This window comes from Lygodium microphyllum, chromosome 22 (genome assembly GCF_053477565.2).
Source record: "Lygodium microphyllum isolate KBCC chromosome 22, Lygodium_microphyllum_v1.1.10, whole genome shotgun sequence".
Classification (NCBI taxonomy): domain Eukaryota; kingdom Viridiplantae; phylum Streptophyta; class Polypodiopsida; order Schizaeales; family Lygodiaceae; genus Lygodium; species Lygodium microphyllum.
In genome coordinates, this window is record NC_141156.1 from 55,948,209 (window position 1) to 55,961,124 (window position 12,916).

Below are 12,916 nucleotides of genomic sequence, written 5' to 3' on the forward strand. Positions count from 1 at the left end.
AAGTCTTAGAGAGGAGAATCAGCAAATTCGTGAGCAACTTCTCAAACTAGAAAAAGTTAAGAATCCCAAAGAATTCAAGGAAAGAAGCCATCTGCTTCAAGGAGACAAAGCCATACCAATGAAAGGAGCCAATCAAGAAGTCCAACTACTTCTAAGAGACGGTCCCATTCTACTTCAAGACAAAGAAAGAGATTGCGTCGAAGCTCATCCTCTTCTTCAAAGTCATCTGGCGCCTACTCTGATGGACTCTCTTCTAGTGACGAAGAGTCATACCCTTCTCGTGGAAGACGTCATCATTGTCAAAGGTGTCGACATTCTTCACCCTCGTCTCCATCTTCATCCCCATCAAGCACTTCATCATCTTCAACCTCAAGATCCGGGCACGGACGAAGGCATAAGAAGAAGAAGAAGACTAAGTCACTATCTCAACTTGAAAAGAAGATCAAGTTCAGTATGTACGATGGTTCCCGAAATCCTGATCTTCTTCTGAAGTTTATTCGTCAATTTTAAATTTTGTATGGTCGTAACAAGTATAAAGAAAAAGAAAAGATTAAGTAGCTTTATATTTGACCGACTTAGCCCATACTTGGTGGACTGGGTTGGAATATGATCATGCTGCCCCAAAATCATGGCGGTCCTTTGTTCGCATGATACAAAGCCAATTTCTTTCTGTTCATTTCAAAAGAGATGTAAAAATGGAATGGGATCGGCTTTGGCAAAGGAAAAATGAGTCACTTGGTGACTATACCAAGAGATTTTGGGAGCTATTTTTGAAGGTCCAACATTTCAAGAAGATCAGCAGTTCGAAAAAGCTTAGGAAGTTTCAAGGAGGTTTGCATTTTAAACTTCGTACTGCTCTTAATCATTATCATTGTTCTAGTCTCAGGGAACTCATTGACCATGCTGAGACATGGGAAATGGAGCATAATGGCAACAAATCATTCCAAAAGAATGATAAGAAGAGAGTAGTTGATGATGAAGAGTATTCAGCCCCAAATGAAGGAACAAAACAGCGGCAAAAGCGGCCATCAAATCAAAAGAAGATGAAGGCCTATGCACCTCCTAATGCTCCTCAATTTCGCTCCAATCTATACCCACAAGCAAAGCAACTTTCCGAAGAAGAAAAGCAGCACTTCATGAAAGAAGAGAAGTGCTTTAAATGTGGACAAATAGGCCACATAGCGAAGCAATGTGCAAACAAAGGACAAAGCAATGTTTCTGACAACAAGCCTAAGTCGCCAATGAAAATCAATGCTATCAGTGATGTAGTTGCAAACACAACTCACACTCCAGAGATGCGTAAATTATTAAAAGCTTGGGGACAGTTGCAAGGTAAGCAAGCACTATTCTTGATAGATCTTGGGGCGAATGAAAATGTCATTTCCTTGCAATTAGCTAAAGAGCTTGGATTAAAGAATGAAGAGATGGACACTCCGACAGAAGTTCGCCAAGCTTTAAATGCTGATGAAGGTGACACAGTGAAAATTGTGACACCCTACATTGGCAAGCTCAAGTTTCAAATTCAAGGCTACAGTGACGAAGATACCTTCTGTATCGGAGACCTTGATGGTTGCGATGTGATTCTTAGCATGCCCTAGAATCATAGAGTAGATTCAATCATCCTCTCTCAGAAAAAGAAGGTAGAACTCACCAACAAAGGCAAGAAGTACGAGATCCAAGCTGGAGTTTCTGGAGACACCATACCTATGGTAAGCCATATGCAAGTCTCTAGAGCAATTAAGAATTGTGTTCAATGTTGTTTGCTTTATGTCACTGATGTAAAAGATAATATGAATGCTGAAAACCAAGAGCGACTTCAGCTCTTGGAAAAGTATAAAGATTGTTTTTCGGAAGATCTTCCTTATCAGCTTCCCCTAGAAAGGCCATAAGACCATCATATTGATATTATTCCGGGCAGTTCTCCTCCTAATATAGCACCATACCGTGTGACCGTTCTCAACAAGAAGAAATCAGAAAGCAAGTCGAAGACCTACTCAACCGTGGGCTAATTAGGCCAAGTAGCTCACCATTTTGTTCACCGGTTCTTCTTGTTCAAAAGAAAGATGGCACATTCAGGATGTGCATTGATTATCGAGCCCTCAACAAAATCACTGTGAAGAATCGGTTTCCTATTCCCAGAATTGACGACATTTTAGATCGTCTAGGAGGCTCAAAGGTTTTCAGTCGCATTGATCTAAAGAGTGGTTATCATCAAATTAGGGTAATACCACAAGATGTACACAAAACTGCTTTCCACACTTCATACGGTCTTTATGAATTCTTGGTGGTTCCTTTCGGATTAACCAATGCACCAGCCACCTTTAATCGAATGATGGAGCGCATCTTTAGAGAGCATCGATAATATATTGGTACTTTCTTTGATGGTATTCTTGTCTTTAGCAAGAATGAAGAGGAGCATCATCAGCACTTGGAGATTGTTCTACAATTACTTTAACAAAATCAACTCTTGGTAAATGGTAAAAAAAGTAAAATTTTCATGCATAAAATAAATTACCTTGGGTATGCCATCTCTTCTGAAGGGATTCAGATGGATCTTGAAAAGATCAAGATAATCCAAGAATGGCCTCATCTTCATGATGTACATGAGGTGCGATCGTTTCTAGGCTTATGCTCTTATTACCGCCGCTTCATCAAGCATTTTGATCATATGGCTTCTTCACTTCATGACCTTACAAAGAAGAAGATCTCTTTCCAATGGAAGGAAAAAGAGAAGGCAACCTTCACAAGGTTAAAAACAGCTCTTACTTCTGGACCTGTTCTTATCATTCCAGATTTGGTAAAACCATTTGTAGTGGAAGCAGATGCTTGCGGTGATTGTATTGGTGCAGTGCTAAATCAAAAAGGCCATGCCCTAGCCTTTGAAAGCCGTCATCTAAATGATGTGGAGAAAAGATACGACATTTATGAAAAGGAGCTCTTAGCAGTGGTTCATGCTTTGAAGATATGGAAACATTATCTTTTAGGCAATGAATTCCTTATTAAAACTGATCATCAGAGCTTGAAGTATTTCAAGACTCAAAAGCATTTGCAAGAGAAACATGCAAGATGGGAAAATTTCTTGTCTATGTTTTATTTTTAAATTATGTACACTCTAGGGAAACAAAATGTAGTTGCTGATGCACTTTCTAGAGTGCCTCGCATTGCAACTATTACAGTGGCTCATCATGAAGATTTTCAAACGATGAAGAATACTTATGATGAAGATATTGATTTTGTAGCAATTTGGTCAAATTTATAGCAAGGAGGTTCTCATCCAGATTATTCCATCAAAGACGGTTACCTTCTCATGAACAATCGCCTTTGTGTCACTCTTCCTGTTCGACAAAAGGTGCTTAAAGAAAGTCATGAACCCCCTTATGCAGGGCATAGAGGGAGGGCAGCCACTCTAAGTGCAATTGAGTGCTACTTTTATTGGCCAACATTACGAAGAGATACACATAACTTCATTGAGACTTGTCTAGTATGCCAAAAATCTAAGTATAATGGGCAGAAGACTCCAGGATTGTTGCAACCTCTTCCAGTGCCCAAAGATCCATGGGAATCTATTACAATGGATTTCATCTCAGGTATTCCAAGAACACCTTAAGATCATGATATGATTTGGGTCATAATTGATCGATTCAGCAAGCGATCATATTTTATTCCATGTCATAAAACATTGAAATCCGCACAAGCTGCAAGACTTTTCATTCAACATATCTTCAAATTACATGGTATGCCTTCTGAGATCATTTCAGATAGAGACTCCAAATTCACAAGTAACTTTTGGCGTGCTTTATTTGAGAATTTGGGAACCACTTTAAAGTTCTTCTCAGCTTTTCATCCTCAAACTAACGGCCAAACAGAGGTGATGAATCTCACTCTTTTGGATATGTTGAAAGCTTATGTTAGTGAACATAAGTCACAATGGGAGAAATATCTTCCATTATTGGAGTTTGCTTACAACAATACAGTGCACTCATCCACAAGGAAAGCTCCAAATGAAATAGTACAGGGTAAAGTGATTCCTCCTCCAATTATTCGCACTAAAGATAAGATTTTTGCTGTTGATGAGTTTGCTTCAGATTTAAAAACAGCAATGGATCAAGTTCGAGCCACTATCAAACTTGCCCAAGAGCGACAAAAGAAGCAAGCAGATAAACGAAGAAGACCTTTGGCTTTTGAAAAATGTCAATATGTCTTGCTAAAGTTTGATAAAAGTAGGCTAACAAGGTTCCGGTCAAAATTCATCTTTTCCAAAGCTCTCCAGTAGATACTTTGGACCCCCCTTCAAAGTGATTGAGAAAATAAATGAAGTTTCTTATCGACTTGAGCTTCCTACCCATTGGAAAATACACAATGCTTTTCATGTAAGTTTGCGCTAAAACCTTACATAGGACCAGAACCAAAGGAACCCATTACTGAAGATCCCCCAGAAGTTGAAGAAACAGAGCAACTCTTGGAACCTGAACATATTTTGTTTCACAAGGATCGAACCACGAGAAGTGGCCTTGTGACACGAAAATTCTTACTAAAATTCAAGAATCTACGCACAACAGATGCACAGTGGGTAGATGAAAAATTCATGAAGGATTACCCAGACATTCTTCAGCCATAAAAAAAACCTTTTCAGCTGAGGTCAGCTGAATAAAAGCCCGAGGGCTGTCACAACTCTATAGAAACAGAATTGGTATCCTTTTTCATTAATTTGTCTATATAATGATTTATTAAAAATTTGTTTCGTTTGCACTAATTAGAAAAGTGCATTGGAGCTGGCCACTGATGAGTGGTCACAGGTTATGGTGGATCCATGCGGTGGGTTAGAGAAAAGATAGTTCACACTTCCATCTATATGGCCCGATTGGGTGCCTGTGACCAGAACTCACGCATATCAGGGTTAGACTCGCACACAGAAAGGATTGATGCCTTGAAGTGTGGGCTAGATCCGCCAGAACAGACAATTACAATCAACAAGATGGCATGATCATGAAATGCTTGTATAATGTGCATGTGTGGGTTGAAAGCTTGAAATGCACATTTCTTTGCATAGGAAAGTCACATGAAGATTCTAATATCGTTTTTGCGATGTACACGGAAAAAGCTTTCATATGACACCCATATTGAGAGGGTCCCTAAATTTTAGGAGCCTCGAATTAGCCTAAAAATGCTAGTCCTATAAAATAGGGATGTCATTCTAAAAATAGTAAATTCTACACTTTGACTGTGCTTACTAAATTTGGTTGTTTCTATTCTTGACAGTATTTAGTCCAAAAAGGAAGGCCATAGAGAAAAGACAAGTGTCAAGACACTTGTCACACAAGTTTCCAAGTGTCCCACCACTTGTCACATCTCATGACATGTGGCTGGACACTTGTCTTGTGCTACTCCACTTTCCCCTTTTGTACTAGCTCTTCCCTCTCCTATAAATAAGAGCTCGTTTTTCTTCATTCGGCATCATTTTTCTTTGCTGTAAACTCATGTACAGCACCCACAGATAGCCAGAAACTGACCCCATCCATCCCCATCATCATCCCCCACTTCTCCATTATCAAATTTCTCCATATTCCCTCTTCTATCATTGCTGTTTTACAGGACAGCAAGCCTGTAAATTCATTACAGCACCTCTTTCTCGAGCTCTTTCTTCCATTTTAGCAACAAGAAGCAAGTCCTATCCATGTAGTGCTGATCAACGATGAAGAAATGTTGATTTTCCCTCTTTCTTCTCTCATACTATAAAGAAATCAGTTCTTATCATTGCATAATAGATAATGTAAGTGTGTTTGTACATCTTTGCATGATCTTGTGAGAGTGAGAATTACTTCTCCTCACTCTCAGGTTGATTGTAACTGAGCCCTTCCCTAAGGGACTTGGGTTGAGCAGTCGGGGGAGGGGGAGTTTTGCCCATCTTCAACCCTCAATCTTGTCTCCATTACTTTTACATTTTCATGGCTGTAATTTTGTGAGTAATTTTCATTTTCAGCTTTAAGTGTTCATTCTCTTTTATATTAAATCTCGGAAACAAGCGAATATTATAATTGTTAAGCATACTACGTTGTTCGGGGCGTTTACAGCTAAAATGTCACATCCACTATGTGAGAATACTATGAAAGTACAATCCTTGAAGTACTTAGTACGACATGCATTGATGGGTGTTCATATGGGGGAGAAAACCCTTCTACAACTAGAAGGTAAAAAGTGTCCGTAGATAAGAGTGTTCACACTAGAACTTAGTAGGAACACGATAAGTGTAATAGAGGACGAGATAGCTAGGTAACTTCAAGACTATTTTGCTAAGGGTTTTATTGAGCCAAGTAAACCCCATGAGACATACATGTCCTTCTCGCTAAAAAAAAGAATGACACTATGCGCTTTTGTGTCAATTACAAAGGTCTCAATAAGGTGATCATAAAAAATAAATATTCATTAGCTAGGATGGATGACCTTATAGATTAGCTTTGTGGTGTTTAGTATTTCACCAAAATCGATCTCAAGTCCAGTTACCATCAGATATAGATAGCTTTGGAGGATGACTTGAAAACTGCGTTTCGAATGGAGTACGGATATGATCAATTTTCGGTCCTATATTTTGGATTGACCAATGCTTTTGTAAGTTTCTAGTAGATAATGAATGATTCATTTCATCCGTATCTTGCAAATGGATGGTCGTTTTTGTTGATAACATTCTTGTTTATAGTGAGTTGTTGAAGGAATATGCGAAACATTTGCATATTGTCTTACATCTTTTAAGACGAAAACAGTTGTTTGCTAAACTATCCAAGTGTAATTTTTTTTTCACGAAGTTGTTATATCTTGGCCATATCATCTTGATTAAGGGTATTAGAATCGATCTTGAAAAGGTACGAGTATTGATTGATTGACCTATTCCGTGGACCATAAGACAAGTAAAATCTCTTTAGGTTTTATTGGGGTTTTTTGGAAATTTATAAATGACTATACTTATATTGCTAAATCCTTGTCACATTTGCTTTAGGGTATTCAAAGCAACAAAAAGTACATTTGTCTACCGGTTGTTTGGACCGGTGAGCTCAATCAATATTTTCAAACATTGAATTGACTTGTTTACTTGTGTACTGATGTTGCAGATTATCAATCTGAATAAATATTTTGAGGTTCATATGGATCCAAGCAACTATGCTTTAGGTGTTGTACTTTATCAGAATGGCCAACCTATCACATTCAAGAGTCGTAAGCTCGTCGATGTCCACTATTGGCGGTCATCCATACACTTCAAGTATAGCATCATTATTTGTATGTTGCCCTGTTTATTATTTGGATAGACTACCATTCACTAAAATACGAATGTGGTCACCCGGATCTCTGTGGCTACAAGACGAGATTGATAGAGCTTATGCATGAGTTTGACTTTGAGATTCACTATAAGAAGAGCACAACTAATATGGTTACCAATGCTTTTAGTCGAATTATTGAAGTCAATGCCTTATCCTTCTCCAAAATTTCAATTGATTTCTTTTTTTCACTCAAAGGGTGTTGCCAAAATGATCTTTATTTTGGTAAGATCTAGCAACTAGTTCAAGAGGGAGGTGGTAGTTTGGGAAGCATTGGTGGTTCACACGTCTGAAAATTGATATTCAGAGAGAAAGCAAAAAATTATTCCATTTGTAATGAACTACTTTTTAAACAAGATAAAGTATGTGTGTTCAATGATTAATATCTGCAAGAAAATTTTATATGAGTGTCATAATGCGTAGAGCATAGGACATCTTGGCATACAACGGACTTTGGCCTTGGTTACTCGTTATTTTTATTGGCAGCATATTAAAACTATTTTTGAGTCTTATGTACGTGAGTGCCCACACTATCAGCTTAATAAAGTTGAATGGCATACACATGTGGAGATATTGCATCCATTACAAATTCGGGATAGGAAATGGAGTAACGTTTCTATGGATTTTATAGTAGGTTTGCCCCATATGAATTGAGGTCATGCCGCAATGTGGGTTGTGGTTGACCGATTCACAAAAATGGCTTGATTCATTCCTACAAAGACAATTGTGAAAAGCCACGAGTTGGCTGGTCTCTTTGTTGAACACCTTTATAGACTTTATGGTTTGCTCGATGAAATAGTTAGTGATCGGGATTCTAAGTCCATTTGCCATTTTTGGCAATTGATTTTTCCAAAATTGAAAGCTTGATTGTCCATGCCATCCTTGAAACATCCTGAAACCGATAGGAAGATCGAATGAAGGAATCAAACCATGGAGGATATGCTACGTGCTTATGTCTCCTGTCGACAACTTGATTAGGAGCGTTACCTTCCTTAGATTGAGTTTGCATATGATAGTGCTAAGCACTCGGCTATTGGTTATAGCCCATTTATGCTTATGTATGGTTATGAGCCGAAACCATTGATTGCCACTGGGCCTAGGGGGGGGGGGGGAAATATAGTGCGTATTAGTAGATATTTTACATGATATGCATGATATATTGATGATTGCTAGGGAAAGCATTAAAATGACCCAGATTATGCCATGTTTTATGGTAACCAACATTGTACTCCTAGAGAGCTCTAGGGAGGTATGTGGGTTTACCTTAAAGTCCCAAAGGACTCTGATTGAGTAACTACCGGAAAGTGCTATAAATTATCTTTGAGGTATTTAGTCCTTTTTTGATTACCAAGAAGATAAGTAGCGTGTCCTATGAGTTGGATTTACCATTTACCTTAAAAAAATCCAAGTTTACCTTGTGTTCCATGTGAGATGTTTGAAAGAACGACTGGGAAAGGTGAATTGATTACTCGATTGAGGAAGTCTTGTAGCTTGAGGATACTACTCATGATGTTCCACTTGGAGTCGAATTGGTTCTTGACCTTAGGACTAAACATTCCATCAGATTGTTTATCTCAACTATTTGATTAAGTGGAAAAACCACTTGAAGGTGGAGGCTACTTGGGAGTTAGTACATTTGTTGAAGAGTTGTTTTTCTCACTTTGTCCTTGAGGATATTGCTGAGGACAGCAATCATTCATAAGGAGGGAAGTGTTACGTCCTTGGACATTCGGATGGGTGCTAGTAGCTTTGGTCATGGTGGTCTTAGTGCGAATACATTAAGAATACTTTGGGGTTGGGGCAGCCAAGTCCTATTTATAGGACTCAAGGACCTATTGTGCACATTCATTGTGTGATCACTACTCTTGGACTCTTGGCCCGCTGGTCGATACATCCGTACACTTCGATGGTGTGGGATGGCAGAATGGGATGCCAACTCTTTTGATGTAGTTGTGATATAGAGTGTTGCTAGCTCGTAGGCTTGGGGGTAAGCCCGTTTGGCTCTATGGCTTGGAGGTGAGTTTGATGTCCAATTCCTTTCATAGTGAGTATGGCTTGCATTGCATCTTGTGTGCAGGTTGGATGCTAGGGGGATGCTTCAACCCCCCCTCTAAATCCATCTTTGAGAGAGAGAGAGAGAGAGATAGAGAGAGAGAGAGAGAGAGAGAGAATCCTAAAAAACTCATGGATCATGGCCTTTGGAGTGTTGCATGGTAAAGAAAATGTTGTTGGCAGTGCCAAATAAGTGCCAAATAAGATATTGGGGCTCCAATGGACCAAAAACTAAACAAGTGCCAAATAAGATGTTGGGGCTCCAATGGACCAAAAGCTAAACAACACTTAGAGGTGGTCTCTTGAAACTGAGTAGAAGAGGGGTGGGAGGGAGGTTTATCACACAAATTCCTTGATGCCCACATTGAAGTCCGTGTCTAGGGAGCCATACAAGGAATGGAAAAAGGTAGCTCCTATGGAGCCAGAGGTGGGCAACAACCTGTGTCTCTCGGTGGAGAAGATCTTGGAGCTGAATGAGTGCAAAGAGTCGAATAGTCACTGTCTCTTGAAGGAGTGGATTGATGAAGAGATAGTATCCAATAACCACTCTCTCTTGGTGGAGTGAATTGTAGAACTACAGGCCGTAGAAGCCATTGGACTTGAAAATGGGTTGGAAAAACCTCCATTGTCTCAAGGAGGGCTTATCGCCTCATGGAGTCTCAAAGCTTCCTTTTGCTCTCAATGGGCTTAGTGCACAATGGATGTGTCTTATCGCCTTGAGCATAAAAATCTAATAGCCAAAGCAACCACTCATGTCAATATTCTTAGAAATCATGTGTCAATATCAGCACTACTAAGACATCACCAAACCAAATGAAAATGGTTTTCCTTAGTTGATGCCTCTAGCATCTTGGGGATTTCTCTCACTCCTTTCAACATTCTTAGAAATCACATATCAACATCAACATCAGTAAAATGTCACCAAACAATGTGATAATTCATAATCTTAATGGGAATGATTATTATGCTACGCATTATAAATGTCATGTTTGGGATGAGGTAGATTGCTTGGTGCCTATTATGGTGGGTGATGATGGCATGGATCTCTAAGTGGTAAGGTTAGTGGGGCCATCTTAGGAGGTGTGGGGCATTTTGCTCCACTTACAACCATGGCTTTCTCCAAGGTGACTCCTAGTGATGGTGGTCGGCTCGAACCTAGAGGTGCAATATCTTGCAATGGAATAGGGAGGGTCCTCGTATTGGTGCATGCCCTAGACAAGAAGGCACTTATACAACTCTTTTCCTAGGTTGGTTCGATGGCGTTGCCCTCCATCTCTTAAGAGGGTCGCCTTTTCTCTAATAGGAAGCTAGAAACATCTTTGATCCTCAAACTCCATGATCTGATCTAGAGATTTGAAACCCTCCCTAAAGAGACATTAGTATCTCCTGTTGATCTAATTTTACACTGCATTAAGGCGTCTTGTAGTCAACATCCACTCCAAAAGCCGGGAAATGTGGTTCCCTTGGGGGTATATCCTCAAATCTCTTTGTCTCTATCCTCAACTGATGTGAAGATTTACGGATCTGGCCTATGGCCCATCTAAGGCCAATGCTGAAATAGATAAGAGCTTGTGGATTCATATGTTGAGTCTCGTGCCAGTGGCTATGATGGTGATGATAAAAATGCCACCAAGCACATAAAGATGTTGCCAAGCATTGCAACTTGAGAGAAGATACTTTAGGATTGGGCATCTTGGAGACCCCCTTGTAGGAGGGAGGTCCTCATTCTCCTTCAATAGATAACATAGAGAGACCGCAAGATTTGTTTTCACTTCTAGGGGCTGATTTGATGTTGCAACAGATTGCTGCATTCCATGAAAGAGCTCCATATTTGATTTCCTAATATGGATGCCCTTGATTGCTTGTATCCAAGCTTGGGTGGAGACTTTGATTTTGAATATGAATTTGTTGAGTTATGATGGCCCTAGAGGCTTTCTAGATCCTATTTCACACCTTGGACACTCATGCTCAGATATTGTAACAAGTTCCTTTATTTTCTTAATGGTGAAGTGCATGTTGCTCTATGGAAGAGTTTCAGGTTGTAATTTTGCAGGTCTGCCCCCAATTTGGTTAGAAGTGGTGACTTTTCCCTCCTAGCTGTGGCACCTTCGGCCATTGGCTTTGTACTTGCTTAAATGGGTTTTGGTATAGCTGAAATTGCCTTCTAGGAATTGCCTGTTGTGGGATATTGGCAAGCCTTGTTCCACAACGCTATGTTTTGAGTTTCTTGGATGCAACCATTAATTAATATGGGGCACATTTGCAGGGCATTGCTTTCAATGTGGTCAGCTGGGTCACTTATTTCTGAATGTCCATAGCTGGGGACAAATGTCCTAATGTTGGTGAATATGCCTTAAGGCCACAGAGCAACAAGCAACCATTAAGTAATATGGGGCACATTTGCAGGACATTGCTTTCAATGTGGTCAGCTGGGTCACTTATTTCTGAATGTCCATAGCTGGGGACAAATGTCCTAATGTTGGTGAATATGCCTTAAGGCCACAGAGCAACAAGCACATGGTAACCCTCTTACACGAGGGTTTGGATGAGCCTAATAACAAGGCTCAAGAACAAGCCTATGGAAACTAACTTTAAAGCCATGTTGAAAAGGACGGTCTTTGGGGTGCCCTCCAAGCATAGTATGAATCTCCTAAATCCCATTTGTATAGGAGGCACACTTTTTGCATATTTCATGGAGCAATGCTCACTTTAATGTCGTGAATGTGTCCTCTATAAATTCCTTCTTTGCTTCTACGCGTTTGTCACATGACATTGCTTGAAAAGTCATTGATGGATAACATGTATATTAGTTCTCTCTAAAGTTTCATTGCAGTACCCATGTTGTATAAGCATACTTAATTGTAAATTGTTACCAATGTAAATTTTGAGGAACAAGATTCTTTAAAAAGGAACACAATAATGTCAAGGGATCAAGGGAGATGATTCCTTCTCAGTTACCTTTACGAAGGAGGTGTCGAGTACAAGACTAATGAAATGATCAATTACATGGGTTGTAATACCGAATGATGTGGAAGTTGTAATCTGCTTAGCAATTGAAATAATGGAAGTGTCTCATCCTCTACGTGGATGAGATTGCCTTTGATTACTGCCTACGAGGAGGGGGGAAGGAAAGAGGTTGAGAATGAAGAAGAGGAGAAAGATTAGCAAGAGAAGAATAATAGGAGGGAGAGGAGGAGGAAAGAGTATAACCTAAAGGCAGAGGAAGGAAAAGGGGGAGGGGGGGGGGGGGGGGGAGGGGTGGGAGGGATGATAGGGAGAAGCTGGAGGAGACGCCAAAGAAGCAGATGGAGGAGATTAGAAAAGAGGAAAAGAGGGAGAGAGATCACAAAGGAGGAGAAAAAGCAGTATAAGAAATAGTCGAGGAAGAAGAAGAGAAGGAGAGATAGCAGGAGGCAGGGAGGAGAGAAGAAGAATCTCCATAACAAAAGGGATCCTATGATCACCAACTGTCACTGGTGACCATGCACCATTGGGAGGCCGGCTGTGATATTACATTTGCAAGCAAGGCAGGTAGAGTGGTTCCATATAACGCTCAA

General features: G+C 39.9%; 1 protein-coding gene across 1 annotated transcript in view; it reads left to right on the top strand.

The window, feature by feature from the left end:
• Window positions 1-12,916, top strand: part of LOC148017171 (uncharacterized) — an 84,099-nt gene that overhangs the window by 56,345 nt on the left and 14,838 nt on the right. The window lies entirely within an intron of this gene.